This window comes from Acinonyx jubatus, chromosome F2 (assembly GCF_027475565.1).
Source record: "Acinonyx jubatus isolate Ajub_Pintada_27869175 chromosome F2, VMU_Ajub_asm_v1.0, whole genome shotgun sequence".
In the NCBI taxonomy this organism is placed as follows: domain Eukaryota; kingdom Metazoa; phylum Chordata; class Mammalia; order Carnivora; family Felidae; genus Acinonyx; species Acinonyx jubatus.
In genome coordinates this window covers 28365709-28383093 of record NC_069394.1, presented here as the reverse complement: position 1 = coordinate 28383093, position 17385 = coordinate 28365709, and the positions used below count along the sequence as shown (strand labels likewise).

The window sequence follows — 17385 nt, the reverse complement described above, 5'->3', positions numbered from 1 at the left end:
AGTTATCTAATTTATCAGTGGATTAGCTCTTTCTTCATGTTATTTTGCAGTTAAATGAGGATTCTCAACAGTGTATTTACTGTTTGCAATGGGGTTTTGATTTAAAAAACACCAGAGCCATCTCAAAGCTGGTAAACTAATCTGGTATAACTCCATAAAGGCTATGGGGTCACACTTTTTCTTTAGGAAGTGAAGTCTCTATTACTTCAGGCTATAAAGGGGAATACCAAGGGGGAAGAAGAAATGTTTATATTCAGTCTCTTCTGTCAGGATTTTTTTTTCCTGAGGCTTCGGTTTCAAGGATTTCTGTTTCAAGGATTTCCTGATTCTCTCTACAGAACCATTTTTTTTCTGACTAGATTGGGCTGGGTGAAGATAAGGAAACAACTATGGTGCTATTTTTATGAAGGAAGGCCATTTTTTAAACATCCTTCTTATGCAAATTATATATAACTCTTGGGTCACAGAAGTGCATTTTATCCAGGACTAGCCTCCTGAATAGCTTAGGACTATGGAGTTTCCAGATCTGTTAGGGTCTTATGTAGTCCTGGGTCACCTGCCTGAGGATGTAGCTTGAGTTAGTCTCCCTGGCCACAGTGTATCCAGCTGAGGCCAATTATGTACAGTCAATCCATATGCCTCAACAAAGTAATAGATTCCAAAGGCTTTGAGAGCCTAGCGTGTGACATTCAAGCCTGGGGAACCAGCAAGCTGAACAGGAGTAAATGCTAGGGGTCACAGATTACTGGTCAGTTCAGATACAGGGTGCAGGGGAGACCTCCTTTGGGTCCATCTCGAGGACTTTTTATTAATACCCTTCTGGGCTTTGGAAGCTTTAGTCCAGGGGACATCAAGTTTCACAAATTGTTTGTGACTGGATAATGGCTTCACAAGGGGACAGGGACAGCCGTGCCGAGGTCAGAAAGTCTGTTTGGGAATTTATTGAAATGTCTTCAAAGGAAGAAAGAAGTGCTGAAAGTCAGTGATTAAGTGGTCCTAATCCTTCATCTTGTAGTGAAGTAGGGCTAGGAGCTAGCTCATTTCTGTTGATTCAGAGAAAATAGACCATTCCTAGGAATTGTACAGTCTGGAAATGTTTACCTGTGAGGAAATCATTCCATTTTAACTTCACAGATTTATGCCTGTCCTTGTATCAGAGGTGGCAAACTTGGGGGGTTGGGAGATGTCTTTATGCCTACTTGTGAGTTTAGCCAAAACCTGGGTGACGCCAGGCCTGTGCTCTTGGAATACACATTTTCCACAGCTGTCCAGGAAGGGTTGCAGGAGATGTCATCTGAAGTCAGCAGGTGTAGTTCGAGGTTAGGTGAAGGGAAAAGAGCCTGGTTAAAATGAGCTCAGCCAGTTCCTGTTCTTATCTGGAAACCACATCTTCCAAAATTTTTAATAACTTTGTAAGTTTAAACTTTTTTTTCTCCCTAGCGTGGACCTTCTGGGTTCTGAGTCTCAGTCTTCACTTGATCTTAGCCAAAAGGCCGAGAAGCGATTTGAGTCTCAGTCTTAATAGGGAGTTAAATTTCCTTTAGAAAAATTGTGTGTGTGTGTGTGTGTGTGTGTGTGTGTGTGTGTGTGTGTCTTTTAATCTGACCTCAATCTCTCTTTTCCTGCTGTTTGCTTGGTAGGTCCTCTCCCTCCCTTCAGTCAGCTTGCTCGGAACCAAGAAAAGCCAGGGGAACATTTGTTTACCTTCCCAGGAAAGGCCTGATAATTGATCTCTGCTCTGCTTTGGAGACTCTGCTTTGCTTTGGAAGATCTCTGCTACTTCAACTTCGAGGCTGTGGCTGCTTCCTTCCCTCCTGCCCAAATCCCTCCTCTTACCGTGCCCCCATCCCTCTTTCTCTCAGCTTTTCACATTTTAGTAACAGATCATGGACACTTTTGGATGTTAGTCTCTCTGTGGATACTGTGTGGATACTGTATACATACAATGAGTCTTATATATTTGACATTGCAAGGCGATTTATTCTAATAACTGAATCAAAGTCTTATAGTATGTGCTTAATTATTATTTTCTCTTCTTATTTTATGCTATTGCTACAAAAATGTACATTCATAAATTATAGTAACTAAGAATTTCGATTAGAATGATAATCGCAGTATCAAAGATTGGTGGTGGGGGGAACCCCAGACATTATACCAACCTCTTAATTCTTACACATTATATTTTAGTTTTTGAAGATGTAATTTTTCAGTGTGTGTGTGTGTGTGTGTGTGTGTGTGTGTGTGTGTGTATAGTTTTATATTCCAGTTTTGTAAGTAATCATTATTTCTATAAGTCTACATAATTATTACCTAATGGACTTAATCTTATCTCTCATTTACATACATATGAGCAATTCACTATTTAGGCGACTTTAATTTCCTTTCTTCCTGCCTTCTTCCTGCCTTCTTTCTTCCTTTCCTGTATTAGAACTCCATTTGGAATAGATCTCTTATTAATGTAGGTGTTTGCTTTTGTTAAATGTATTTCCTCCTGAAACATTCCTGTGAACAGGGTTGCTAGGTAAAAGGATATGAACAGAAATGGTTTTACAAACAAAAATAATTTTTAAACTTTTAATGCTTCCAGCTGTGTAAGTCTATACAAGTTTCACCATGGCCTTGAGCATCATATAGTATCATTTAAAACATATTTTATTAATTTGATATGATTAAATTGTTACCTCTAGTTTGCTTTAATTTGCTTTTCTTCTTCTTTTCCTGTTCCTTTAGGACCATGGTGAGCGGAGGTTACAGAGCTATTCTGATTGGCCTCGCAGTGTCATCCACTCGATTGGTTGTAAGAAAGTAGGCTCATTGTGAGAGAAAGAGGTGGCCTGGCATGGATGGCCTGCCATTGCTGTACCTGGGAGACTTGTTCTACTCTCTGAATTTGTTCCTAACCCTGGCCACCAAGGATTTATTACAGAGCCCTGGTGGCCCCACACATGAGAATGCCCTTTAACCAGTTGGGAGCTCTCCCAGGGAGTAAGTACCATAATATTGAAGCCATTCCCTTTTACCAGTGCAGCCTCCAATCAGAAGTGCTGTTTAAAGGGGCACCTTGTGCGGGGTGGGGGGGACTGGGTGGCTCAGTTGGTTAAGCGTCCAACTGTAGCTCAGGTCATGATCTTACAGTTCATGAGTTTCAGCCTCGTGTTGGGCTCTGTGCTGACAGCTCAGAGCCTGGAGCCTGCTTCAGGTTCTGGGTCTCCCTCTTTCCCTGCTCCTCCCCTGCTCATGTTTTGTATCTCTCTGTCACTCAAAAATAAATAAACGTTAAAAAAATTAAAAATAAATAAGTAAAGGGGCACCTTGGAACCTCGAAAGACTCTATGATCAAGCAGGAAAAAGGTATAGCCATCCAAAAAAATAGGAGGGAAGGAAGTTGTCTCCCAGCCAGAGGCTGCTGGGAAAACAAAAGGCTTCTAGATAGTTCCCTCTGCCTTCAGAGCTTCTTGCAGCACCAGAGGAAATTCAGAGATACCAGTTTGATGGACGTATGCCAGTTGGTTCCGGAGGACTTTTGTCTCTGTCTTTCCTGTGCACATCTGACCCAAGCCAGTCCTCCACAGAAGGAAAGAGGCTGTTTGTTTCTCCCAGCCCTCCTCATCTTCCATATGTGCTTCTCTGCCTCATGAGTGCCCACAGTCTGAGTAAAACAGGCTAATGGCACCACAGACCAGCAGGCATTTTCACCTTGACCTTTTTCAACATGTGAACACACGAATCCAGACTAAGCTCCGGAAGAAGAAGCTGACTCCAGAAATGGCCATCCGCAGCAATAAAAGCCAGGAGCCAAAGACTAGGGAGGAGCACCAAGACTTTCCACCCCCTGTCCTGGGCCCCACCATAGAAAGTCACAGAAAAGCACAGGTTGTCTTATGTCCCTAGTGAAGGTCACAATTTGGAAGCCAGTCTTAATTCTCACTGTGACTCAGGTGAGACTGATAAACATGAAAACACATCCTTAAGCTTACAGGTCTGCTCAGAAGCAACTAGTGAAACTTATTTAGATACAGCTCTTATTTAAAAGATGGCTCCTTAAATCCAGAAGCCATGCAGCAAAGTGGGCCATATCCACCTATAGTTGCCCATCCCGCAGATAAGTTCAAGACATGTGAACCACCCAATAGTCTCCTAGATCTCTTAAAAACAATGATTTCTGCTAACCTGTCAGCTCCATTGAGCCAAAAGCTCCAAGTAAAACATGGCTTACACTTGGCTTCTGTCTTCAGTCATAGTATTCTGATGCCTCCATCTGAGTCAAGCCCTATGTCCAGAGATGCATTTGGCACAGAGGATGATATGAGCAGCTTTTTCTGGGAGAGAGCTTCTTGCTAGCTCCTATTTAGGGCAAAATGCTACCATTGGCCAGTCTTGCAACAATCTACAGGCCATTCCAAAAAATCGTAGGTCCTCTCTGCAGAAGAGCTGTTGTCCACCATCATGGTGGTCCGGGACTGGCTCTGTACCAACCATAGCTTCCCACACATTGTCGGGGTCCACTGAATCTGTGAGGTCACCAGTCTGTGCTGCTGAACCTGCTGCCCTCAGTGGGAGACCTTCAGAAACTAGGCGTGGGCATGTCCCACCATCTCCATTATCTGTTGCAGAGCTGTAAGGGTCCAAACCTTCCTAGGTTCCTGCAACTCCCTGGTTATGCCTTCACCTTATTTTACGCCCTGTTCAGGTTTTCAGTCTTGACTAGAGCTGGGTCAGTAGCCAGACTGCTATGGTATGATTTCATTTGTTCCATCTAAGCATGATAGCAATAGTCCAAGGACTGTGTTTGATAATCTGAGAATAGATATTTGTATTTTTCCCTACATCTGCTGCTCAAATTTTCCAATTTTGGCTTCTATGACATTGTCTCTTACTTTTTTTTTTTTTTTTTTTTTAATTTTTGGTTCCCAGATATCTTTTGGGACTTCTTGTCAACCTCCTACTTGGCATGTACTCCAGAGGATAGGTCTTTTCCTACCATTAGTAGACCTCAAATGTGCACTCCGTAAATACTGGACATCAGTTAAAATTCACAACTGCACTCAGATTGGCATGTGTTGAAACTGGTAACATCAGTCTCCTCCCCATCACCCATCCCCAACAGACTTCACTGATAAACCATCACATTTCAAGCCCAAGTTTAATACTCTTTCAGGATCCCTAGTTCTTGAGGTATCAGAGTCCTCCTGTGTCCAGTGCACTTTTCACTAACAGCCCCAGATCCAGTTGCTCCCCTGAAGAGCAGAGAAACTCCATTCCTAGCTTTCCTTCACTCTGGGGTTCTCACTTCTCAGTTGTCTTAAACTGAGCCTTTGTATTTTGGTTAAACTTCCTGTTACTTCCCTTTCTCCACACTTTTAAAAGAATTTTATTCTATTTTTTAGAAAAATTTTGACAAACTAAAGAAAAATAGAAAGAAAAAAAAAAAGAAAAACCCCAAGGTAGTTTCACCCAAACATTGCCACTTCTGTTGTTTTGAGTTATTTATAACCTGCCATGCTTCCTCTGCATACATGTTTTTCTTAGTTGTAATTTAATCTAAAAAAATTTTTTAGCCTATTTTTCTTCAAATTACAAACACTTATTATATTGCTGCATTATCTTTGTTGCCCCTTTAGTGGCTACTTCCTAGCATCATTTGCTTAACATTCATTTTTCTTTTCTAACATTTATTATTAAATTATTAATAATAATGTGATAAAGATCTTTGATCCATTAGGATTAATTCCTTAGGGTAGATGACCAGACATTGATTTACTGAGTTAAAAGGTATAGATCTATATGTAGATATGCATATACTTTACATTTCATTATATTTATGTGTCTATATATAGGTGTATGTACATATGTATATAAATATAACTTTTCATGAGACATTGTCAAATGGATTTCCAAGAAAGAATTTATTTCCAAAAGGAGAATAAACATTTTATATAGTTTTATAGCCTATATTTTTCACTGAGTGTATCATGATCATTTTCTTACATATTTTTTAAAGATGATTTTAAAAAGTGACCATCATATAAGTAGACTGTAATTTACTTAACTATCATATTATTTTGGGGCATTTGTTTCTACATTTTTTTTCTGTTATAAATGATGTAAATAAATTTTTGTATGTGTCCTTGATTATTAGAATAAATTCTTGGAGAATTACTGAGACCTTTAATGATACTAAAGGATTAGAATACATTAAGGCTCTTAATGATACTAAAAATGATACTAAATAATAATGATAATGATACTAAATTGGCCTTCAAAAAGATTGAAACAATTCTTACTCCCAAGAATGAGTGGACATATTTCACTGCATTCAATTCAGAGAATTTTAATTTTTTTCTTGCCAGTGGGATAAGTGAAATTATCATTGTGTTATTGACTATAGGAGACTGAAGTTAATAGCTTAGTGGTTATAATATTTTTTTAATTTATTTTTATTTTATTTTATTTTATTGAGAGAGAGGGAGAGTGTGAGCAAGCAAGAAATGCAGAGGGAGAAGGAAAGAAAGAATCTTAAGCAGGCTCTTACCTCAGTGTAGAGTCCAACGTGGGGCTCAATCCCATGACCCTGAGATCATGACCTGAGCTGAAATCAAGAGTTGGATGCTTAACTGACTAAGCCACCCAGCTGCCCCAGAGGTTACGTTATTACTTTAAAATTTTTGCTCATGTCTCTTTTCACTTTAAAATAGTGTTTTGTTTTTGTTTTTCTTATTTCTTATTGTTATAACATGCAGCCAATTAAAAGCATATGAGCGTGCAAATTTAATTGGACCCTAAATACAATTGTCTAAGTAGCTGACTGTCCTCCATGTTCTTGGCCTTGTTTGCTGCAACCTGTCAGGTACAGTGGTTCATTCAAATGAGAGAACTGATAATACTTATGGCTTTAGGGGGGGCATAAAGTAACTCAGAGCATGCTACAGAGCAGAAGAAAATCCAAGAAAAAGAATAAACTATTTTTAAAAACAGAACCAGAATTGTTTTCCTGGTTGGAGATATTTGGTGGTTTTCACATATGTAAAAACTGCATTCATCACTATGGAAGATTCTCCCTTCAGGAAGTTTAGGTGGGAGGCTCCAAATTGCATTTGGGAGGTTCTAGGGTAAATAATATGAATGGAGTGAGAGCAAGAGAAGCTAAGGCAGTGCTTACTGTCAATATAGTGCAAATTTTAATTGTGTGTCACAGTGGGTTTTGGTTCTTTTATGCCCAGCACCCAGTCCCGGTTCTCCAACTTACTGCTAAAAAGGGGTAACTTGAACATGCCTGGTTAGCTGCGGATGATAGTGCCAGGGCAAGCTCTCAGAAAGCAGCAATAGTAGTACCAGCCAGATCACCATTGGTCTGCCAATTTTTTTATTTGTTATTTTTTTATATGCCAGGATCATGCAACCCAAGAAAGTCTCCTGTTGTATTCTGTGATATTTCCTTGCTCACCCCTGTAGGCATTTTGGAACTTCAGGTGTTCTGCTACCATCAGCAGATATGCTGCTCTGGACTTAGGGAAACACTGAGAAGCACCAGTGGGCCACCTTGAAGATGTCATTGCTGTGAATTCATGACACATGTCACAGATGTCTCTTGCAAGGCTTGCTGATTCCTGGATGCCATACCAAGAATCTTGCTCAGTCTGTGGATGAGTTGTGAGGCAAAGAGCAAGAGAGTTTGTCATTAAATGATTGAACTTCATTGGGTTTACTTGGAGGATAAGCGCCCTCAAGTCAGCCTCTGCCAATAGATCATGGAGATAAAGCCCTTTAAAGAAACATCTTACATTACTTATTGTTTCTACTCATCCTAGAAGTGTTTGTCTCCTAAAAGTATGGTCTTTGGCTTAGGCCTAAGGGATTGGAGACAAAATTTTATATACTAGGAGACTTAAATTTTCTCTTCGTGTAGTTTTTTTCTTTTTCCCATCGATACATGTTAGGAATGTTATACAAACAACAGGTAAAATTTTAAGCAGAATAAGTACCTAAACCTTAATATTTGTATGGAGGCTCGGCTGAGGAGAACTTTTCCTCAGTGCATTAACCAGGATGATATTGTTTAATGCACACAAGTTTAAAACTAGATGTGGCTATTGCTTAAATGGCTGTAGTGAGAAGGGGATCTTCTTCTTCTTTTTAAAAAAATATTTATTTATTTTTGGGAGAGTGCAAACAGGGGAGGGGCAGAGAGAGAGAGAGAGGGACAGAGGATCCAAAGCGGGTTCTCTGCTGACAGGCTGACAGCAGTGAGCCCGATGTGGGCTTGAACTCACGAACCGTGAGATCATGACCTGAGCTGAAGTCCAATGCTCAATGGACAGAATGAGCCACGCAGGTGCCCCAGAAGGGGACCTTTTATGAGCAATTGTTTTCTAACTCCTTTTACTCTGGAATGTAGGAAAGAACCCCTATTTTACAGATTAGTAAGGTAAAATCAGTCAAGTTAAGCTGCTTTTTCAGAGACATGTAGCTACTAAGTGACTTACCTGAGATTTGATTCCAGATATACTTGGCTCCAAATTTATCTCAAGTAGATTTGGCTCCCTTCTAGGTGCACGAAAGCATAGCGTGTCCAGTAACTAGGCAGAAAGAGGACTTTTAGTGAGGGTCAGTGACAAACTAGAGGGCAGCTTGTGAGGCCCAGAAACCCTTACTCCTCCCCCATCCGACTGCCCAGGTGATACACAAATTTCACCTTTATCTAGATGCCCCTAGGGAAGGGAAGTTTAGTGGAGGGGAGAAATGGCCCCAGAGGGAGTTTCAACTCTGACTTGAGAGAGTATTTACCGAAGAAAAAAACTGCTTTAAATGGGAAGACACTGAGTTATTTTACTAGGTAAATTTACATCTTCAGTAGAATAGGTTAGAAGGTAAGATAGATTCAGACGAAAACTAGAGCTAGATATTTCTTTCCTATGTATGAGTTCTAGTGCATAAATTTCAACCTCACTATAAATGTGAGGTTATATGTGCTTTTCAAGTAGCTGGAACTGTATTTATTCTGGTTGAATAATATATCTTGACAATAATAATTTTTCTTATGAACCTAAGACTCATAATTCCATCTGCCCCCTCTACATATTCTGCTGGAACTTTCCATATATCAGAAATTCAACACGTCTAGCAGTGAAGTTATTATTTCTACCTCAACTGGCCTTTTCCTTGTAGGCATTATCTTGATAAGTTGCATTTAGGTAGGTTTGAAACACTGTTTATTTTGAGACAGAGCAAGTGCACAAACACAGCAAGGGCACTAAGAGAGGGCTCTGGAGACAGAATCCCAAGCAGGCTCCACCCTGTCAGCACACAGCCTGATGCAGGGCTCCATCTTATGAACCATGAGGTCATGACCTGAGCCAGAATCAAGAGTTGGACACTTAACCGACTGAGTCACCCAGGTGCCCCTCTGATCCTTTTTTAAAAAAATTGAGACTCAATTGACATATAACATTACTACAGCTTCAGGCATATAATATAATGATTCAATATCTGTACCTATTGCAATATTGCCTGATCTAAACTCGACTCATTATTGCCCGATCTTATCATTCTCAAAGAAAATCTGAGACGAATTAATACAAATATGTATTCCTGAAGTTATTATGAACTCAAAATCAATTTTAATGTACCAGGTAGAACTGTTTGTCTTTTCAAATAATTCATATCTTAAGTGACTCTTTCAAATGTATTGTTTATAATTTTATACTTTGTTAACTGAGAGAAAAATATTTAGTAGTTCATCTCATGTATGTCTGTCTTGATTTTGCTGCACACCTATTAGTACTTTCTGGGTCCTTAGGAAATGCCAACACATACCTTTCCAAACACACTTCTGGATTTTCCTCTGAAAGTAAGTGTGTTTTTAGTTCTTCTTTTCTTTAATTAAGTCTCTATAACGCAGTGCTGAAGAGTATGGGCTTTGAGTCAATCATTCTTACCTCAGTCACTTTACTTTCTAAAGCTGAGAAAATGGATAAGTTTTTATTTTTCTGAGTTGGTTTCCTCAGGGTTGTCATGCAGATCAGATGAGCCAACATATGCCAAGCAGTTTGTAGGATGCTGAGCACAGAGTGACACAAATACAGCTATCAGTTATACCTCTCTTGAATTATAACTAACTGGAAAATCTGAATGGTTTGTTCTCTGTCAAAACCAAATAGAAAGGATCCTGGGCAGAGTATTTATGGGTGAACATTTAATTCTATGTTCTCAGTTTTCTTGCCTCTGACTTGGAATAAAATGAAATAACCTGAATCTGATGTCAACATAGAAAAATTTGTAATCATTGAATGATCACTGAATGTTAGAGCTGGAAGTTCCATTACAATTGATCTAGGACAATCTCTTTTCCTTAAAAATAAAGCATCTGAGACATAGAGAGGTAAAGCAATTTGTTCATGGTTATACACTAAGGAACAGCAAGGTAAGAGGCTCCCCTTTGGGTCATTCTCGTAAAGAAACATGACTCACAACTTTTTTCCTCTTTAACCTACGATTGCAGCACACTTATCTAGTAGAGGAAACTATGTTTTTCAAATGAGTTGGTATCTATACAATATCTATGCAATATTTAAAATATTAAGGACTCATAAAGGTAAATGAAATATTTTACAGAACACAACTCCACAACTAATTTATTTATATTCTTTATTTCTTAATACAATGGAGGTGTATCAGGTTGGATGAGTTTATCTGTAACTAGTTTGACTCTGATTAATTTATATGGTACCCAGTTTAAGCACTCCCACTCTCTGCTCTCTGAGGGCTTAGTGTCAGGAACAGAGGCTGGCATTAAAGTCAGAGCAGATGTGCGATCACTTCCTCCCCTCTAGCTTGGCTTGAGCTGCTCGTATAATCACTAGTCTACTGTAACGCTCAATTTTTGGATCACTGCCTTAAAAAGTAATAACATTCTGAATGAGACTCTGGTTCAGAAATCCTTTCCCAGATGGTGTTATCCTTCTTGTATTTCCTTGACTGGAAATTCTGGGAGGAGCAGACAGGTTGGATGGGCGTGTAGTTAATATAATTCCTCTTCTTTGTGTGGAATTTGCTCTGTCCATAAGGAAGTCTGCCTATTGGTAACTTACATCTTGTACATAACATTTGTTATGTGGGTCCAACCTTATTTCCTTTTCTGGGTGTATAATACCTATTTCTCAACAGGGGTGGCTATTCATTGTGTGTGTTCTTTTTATTTTTCTGAGTCTCCCAGGAAAGTTTAAGCAAGCAGCAAATTCTGAAATAGGTTTTACCAAAGTTTAAACATGTTAATGGTTCACAGCATCTTAACTTGGTGGAGCAATGTTTTTTCATTCTAGCTGAGTGGATTCTGAGGAGTCTTCTTAGAGTTTTCAGTTTGACTCCTCTGTTGTCATTTGACATTGCTATTTCTATTTATTATGCTTTAAAAGAGAAAGGGATGCAAATTCATGACAGAAACTGTGGACAGTACTCTGGAGAAGCCACACAAAGTCATATAAAAGCCAAAATGATGAGTTGTAAACAGGGCATTAAAAAACCTAAGAGTAAGCCTATTTGAAGTAGGGACAGAATGAAGACATGTTTTAGCCATTTTAATTTATGAAGAGAAATCCTGCCACTTTCACATTGGAAGGTGATTCAAATAACGTGGAAATAGATGAAGGTCACTCATTTGAACAATAAGAATAGTCAAATTTTTGAGAGAAAGATGCACTAGGATTTTTTTTTAAACCATATTCTGTTCCAGTAGGAACTAGCTTGTTTCCATCTTGATGAAGTGCCTCCAACCTTTTACTGAGTTTCTTCTATAGCAGGAACTCTGGATCAGAAATGAGATCAGATTTTTAAGTTGCCACTAAGTGAACATCATTTAGCATTTTCATTCTTCTAAAAAAGCTCATCAAGTAATTGCCCTCTAATAGCAGGCGAGCAGGATGACGAACAGGATAAGGCTTCATGAAGCTAATGAAACTTTAAAATGGTCTCCATTTTCCATCGATTGGGAAAAGCATATTAGAGCAATGACACACACCATAGAAAATGACACACCTCTGAAAAGACCTGCAGAAAGCAAGATGCGTCTTCTGGTTTCCCAAAGCATGGCAGTGGCTTGACTTGACAAATTCAAAGGCCAAAAGTCAGAAATTAAGATCCCTGTAACTGAAAAGAACGGAGCTTGTCTTTAAGTAAGCATCTGCATAAAGATGTCTATGAAACTTTCACTAAAGCTATCTCCTTTTAGGTACTGTATCAAGACTACATATTTCTGAATCTTTCCCAGATGAATTTTCTTAACTCTAACTTCTAGTCCTAAAAAATACTTAAGTTTTTTTATTAACTTGTTTTATTGTTTTTTAAATTTACATTCAAATTAGTTAGCATATACTGCAACGATAATTTCAGGAGTAGATTCCTTAGTACCCCTTACCCATTTAGCCCATCCCCCCTCCCACAACCCCTCCAGTAACCCTCAGTTTGTTCTCCATATTTATGAGTCTCTTCTGTTTTGTCCCCCTCCCTGTTTTTATACTATTTTTGTTTCCCTTCCCTTATGTTCATCTGTTTTGTCTCTTAAAATCCTCATATGAGTGAAGTCATATGATTTTTGTCTTTCTCTGACTAATTTCACTTAGCATAATACCCTCCAGTTCCATCCATGTAGTTGCAAATGGCAAGGTTTCATTCTTTTTGATTGCCAAGTAGTACTCCATTGTATATATATACCACATCTTCTTTATCCATTCATCCGTCGATGGACATTCGGGCTCTTTCCATACTTTGGCTATTGTTTATAGTGCTGCTATAAACATGGGAGTGCATGTGTCCCTTCAAAACAGCACACTTGTATCCTTTGGATAATGCCTAGTAGTGCAATTGCTGGGTGTAGGGTAGTTCTATTTTTAGTTTTTCGAGGAACCTCTTACTGTTCTCCAGAGTGGCTGCACCAGCTTGCATTCCCAATAATGCAAAAGAGATCCTCTATCTCTGCATCCTCGCTAACATCTGTTGTTGCCTGGGTTGTTAATGTTAGCCATTCTGACGGGTGTAAGGTGGTATCTTATTGTGGTTTTGATTTGTATTTGCCTGATGATGAGCGATGTTGAACATTTTTTCATGTGTCGGTTGGCCATCTGGATGTCTTCTTTGGAGAAATGTCTATTCATGTCTTTTGCCCATTTCTTCAATGGATTATTTGTTTTCTGGGTGTTGAGTTTGATAAGTTCTTTAGAGATTTTGGATACTAACCCTTCATCTGATATGTCGTTTGCAAATATCTTCTCCTATTCTGTTGGTTGCCTTTTAGTTTTCCTGATTGTTTCCTTCGCTGTGCAGAAGCTTTTTATTTTGAGGTCCCAGTAGTTCATTCTTGCTTTTGTTTCCCTTGCCTCTGGAGACGTGTTAAGTAAGAAGTTGCTGTGGCCAAGATCAAAGAGATTTTTGCCTGCTTTCTCCTCAAGGATTTTGATGGCTTCTTGTCTTACATTTAGGTCTTTCATCCATTTTGAGTTTTTTTTTGTGCATGGTGTAAGAAAGTGGTCCAAGTTCATTTTTTCTGCATGTCACTGTCCATTTTTCTCAGCACCACTTGCTGAAGGGACTGTCTTTGTTCCATTGGATATTCTTTCCTGCTTTGTCAAAGATTAGTTGGCTATACGTTTGTGGGTCCATTTCTGGGTTCTCCATTCTGTTCCATTGATCTGAGTGTCTATTCTTGTGCCAGTACCATACTGTCTTGATGATTACAGCTTTGTAGTATAGCTTGAAGTCTGGGATTGTGATGCCTCCAGCTTTGGTTTTCTCTTTCAAGATCGCTTTGTCTATTTGGGGTCTTTTCTGGTTCCATACAAATTTTAGGATTATTTGTTCTAGCTCTGTGAAGAATGTTGGTGTTATTCTGATAGGGATTGCATTGAATATGTAGATTGCTTTGGGTATTATCAACATTTTAACAATATTTGTTCTTCCTATCCAGGAGCATGGAATCTTTTTCCATTTGTTTGTGTTTTCTTCAATTTCTTTCAATAGTTTTCAGTGTATAGATTTTTTCACCTCTTTGGTTAGATTTATTCCTAGGTATTTTATGATTTTTTGTGCAACTGTAAATGGGATCGATTCTTTGATTTCTCTGTCACTTCATTTTCTTTCTGTCGCTTCATTGGTGTATAGGAATGCAACTGATTTCTGTGCGTTGATTTTATATCCTGCAACTTTGCTGAATTCATGAATCAATTATAGCAGTTTTTTTGGTGGAATCTTTTGGGTTTTCCATATACAGTATTATGTCATCTGCGAAGAGTAAAAGTTTGACCTCCTTCTGGCCAATTTGGATGCCTTTTATTTCTTTGTGTTGTCTGATTACAGAGGCTAAGACTTCCAATACTATGTTGAATAACAGTAGCGAGAGTGAACATCCCTGTCTTCTTCCTGACCTTAGGGGTAAAGCTCTCAGTTTCTCCCCATTGAGGATGATATTAGCGTTGGGTCGTTCATATATGGCTTTTATGATCTCGAGGTATGCTCTTTCTATCCCTACTTTCTTGAGGGTTTTTATGAAGAAAGGATGCTGTATTTTGTCAAATGTTTTCTCTGCATCTATTGAGAAGATCATATGGTTTTTGTCCTTTCTTTTATTGATGTGATGAATCACATTAATTGTTTTGTGGATATTGAACCAGCTCTGCATCCCAGGTATAAATCCCACTTGGTCATGGTGAATAATTTTTTTAATGTATTGTTGGAACCAGTTGGCTAATATCTTGTTGAGGATTTTTACATCCATGTTCATCAGGGAAATTGGTCTATAGTTCCCCTTTTTAGTGGGGTCTCTGTCTGGTTTTGGAATCGAGGTAATGCTGGCTTCATAGAAAGAGTTTGGAAATTTTCCTTTGGTTTCTATTTTTTGGCACAGCTTCAAGAGCATACATGTTAACTCTTCCGTAAATGTTTGGTAGAATTCCCCTGAAAAGCCATCTGGCCCTGGACTCTTGTTTTTTGGCAGATTTTTGATTACTAATTCGATTTCCTTACTGGTTATGGGTCTGTTCAAATTTTCTATTTCTTCCTGTTTCAGTTTTGGTAGTGTATATATTTCTAGGAATTTGTCCATTTCTTCCAGATTGTCCATTTTATTGGCATATAATTGCTCATAATATTCTCTTATTATTGTTTTTATTTTTGTTGTGTTGGTTGTGATCTCTCCTCTTTCATTCTTGATTTTATTTATTTGGGTCCTTTCCTTTTTCTTTTTGATCAAACTGGCTAGTGGTTTATCAATTTTGTTAATTATTTCAAAGAACCAGCTTCTGGTTTGTTCTACTGTGTTTTTGGTTTTGATAGCATTAATTTCTGCTCTAATCTTTATTATTTCCTGTCTTCTTCTGGTTTGGGGTTTTATTTGCTGTTCTTTTTCCAGCTCCTTAAGGCATAAGGTTAGGTTGTGTATCTTAGATAGATACTTTCTTTAGGAAGGCCTGGATTGCTATATACTTTCCTCTTATGACCACCTTTGCTACGTCCCAGGGGTTTTGGGTTGTGGTGTTATCATTTTCTTCTTTTTTTTTTTTAATGTTTATTCATTTTTGAGAGGCAGAGTGAGACAGAGCATGAGTAGGAAGGGGCAGAGAGAGGGAGACACAGAATCTGAAGCAGGTTCCAGGCTCTGAGCTTTCAGCACAGAACCCAACGCAGGGTTCGAACTCACGAACTGCAAGATCATGACCTGAGCTGAAGTCAGACACTCAACCGACTGAGCCACTCAGGTGCCCCTGGTGTTAACATTTTCATTGACTTCCATATACTTTTTAATTTAATCTTTAACTTCTTGGTTAGCCCATTCATTCTGTAGTAGGATGTTCTTCAGGCTCCAATATTTTTTACCTTTCAAATTTTTTCTTGTGGTTGATTTCGAGTTTCATAGCATTGTGACCTGAAAATATGCATGGTATGATCTCTATCTTTTTGTACTTAATTAGGGTTGATTTGTGTCCCAGTATATGGTCTATTCTGGAGAACGTTCCATGTGCACTGGAGAAAAATGTATATTCTGCTGCTTTAGGATGAAATGTTCTGAATATATCTGTTAAGTCCATCTGGTCCAGTGTGTCATTCAAAGCCATTGTTTCCTTATTGATTTTTTGATTAGATGATCTGTCCATTGCTGTGAGTGGGGTGTTGAAGTCTCCTACTCTTATGGTATTACTATCAATGAGTTTCTTTACATTTGTGATTAATTGATTTATATATTTGGGTGCCACCACATTTGGCGCATAAATGTTTACAATTGTTAGGTCTTCTTTGTGGATAGACCCCTTGATTATGATATAATGCCCTTCTGCATCTCTTGATACAGTCTTTATTTTAAAGTCTAGATTGCCTGATATAAGTATGGCTACTCTGGCTTTCTTTTGTTGACCATTAGCATGATAGATGGTTCTCCATCCCCTTACTTTCAATGTGAAGGTGTCTTTAGGTCTAAAGTGGGTCTCTTGTCAACAGAATATAGATGGATCTTGTTTTCTTATCCATTCTGTAACCCTATGTCTTTTGATTGGAGCATTGAGTCCATTGACATTTAGAGTGAGTACTGAAAGATATGAATTTATTGCCATTATGTTGCTTGTAGAGTTGGAGTTTCTGGTGGTGTTTTCTGGTACTTTCTAACATTTGTTGCTTTTGGTCTTTATTTATTTGTTTTTTATTTTTATTTTTTTTATCTTTTCACCCCTCAGAGAGTCCCCCATAAAATTTCTTGCAAGGCTGATTTAGTGGTCACAAACTCCTTTAATTTTTGTTTGTCTGGGAAACTTTTAATCTCTCCTTCTATTTTGAATGACAGCCTTTCTGGATAAAGAATTCTTGGCTGCATGTTTCTCTGATTCAGCACATTGAATATATCCTGCCACTCCTCTCTGGCCTGTCAAGTTTCTGTGGGTGGGTCTGCTGCAAACCTGATCTGTCTTCCCTTGTAGGTTAGGGACTTTTTTCCTTTGCTGCTTTCATGATTCTCTCCTTGCCTGAGTATTTTGTGAATTCGACTATGATATGCCTTGTTGATGGTCGGTTTTTGTGGAATCCAATGGGGGTCTTCTGTGCTTCTTGGATTTTGATGTCTGTGTCTTTCCCCAGGTTAGGAAAGTTTTCCACTATGACTTGCTCACATAACCCTCTACCCCTATTTCTCTCTCTTCCTCTTCTGGGTCCCCTATGATTCTGATGTTGTTCCTTTTTAATGAGTCACTGATTTCTCTAATTCTTAAATCGTGCTCTTTTGCCTTAATTTCCCTCTTTTCTTCTGCTTCATTATTCTCTATAAGTTTGTCTTCTATATCGCTGATTCTCTGTTCTGCCTCATCCATCCTTGCCGCTGCTGCATACATCCGTGATTGCAGCTCAGTTATAGCATTT

The 17385-nt window shown here is 38.6% G+C and overlaps 2 long non-coding RNA genes across 8 annotated transcripts in view; one reads left to right on the top strand and one right to left on the bottom strand.

Annotated features, from left to right (window-relative positions):
- The first annotated feature begins 361 nt into the window (after window positions 1-361).
- LOC113600605 (uncharacterized) overlaps window positions 362-17385 on the top strand; it is a 34701-nt gene continuing 17677 nt past the window's right edge. Inside the window, exon 1 of the long non-coding RNA XR_008292615.1 lies at window positions 362-2985. This is a non-coding gene — a long non-coding RNA (uncharacterized LOC113600605). The remainder of the gene's footprint in view (window positions 2986-17385) is intronic.
- Window positions 7347-17385, bottom strand: part of LOC106973374 (uncharacterized) — a 34660-nt gene continuing 24621 nt past the window's right edge. For 3 of the 7 annotated variants that reach the window (XR_008292614.1, XR_003421679.2, XR_008292610.1), the window contains 4 exons: window positions 12031-12141; window positions 9936-10056; window positions 8484-8576; window positions 7347-7637 (listed from right to left, as the gene is read on the bottom strand). This is a non-coding gene — a long non-coding RNA (uncharacterized LOC106973374). Of the gene's footprint in view, window positions 7736-8483; window positions 8577-9935; window positions 10057-12030; window positions 12142-17385 lie in introns of all 7 variants that reach the window. The other 4 variants (XR_008292611.1, XR_008292613.1, XR_008292612.1 and 1 more) reach the window with 4 other exon arrangements.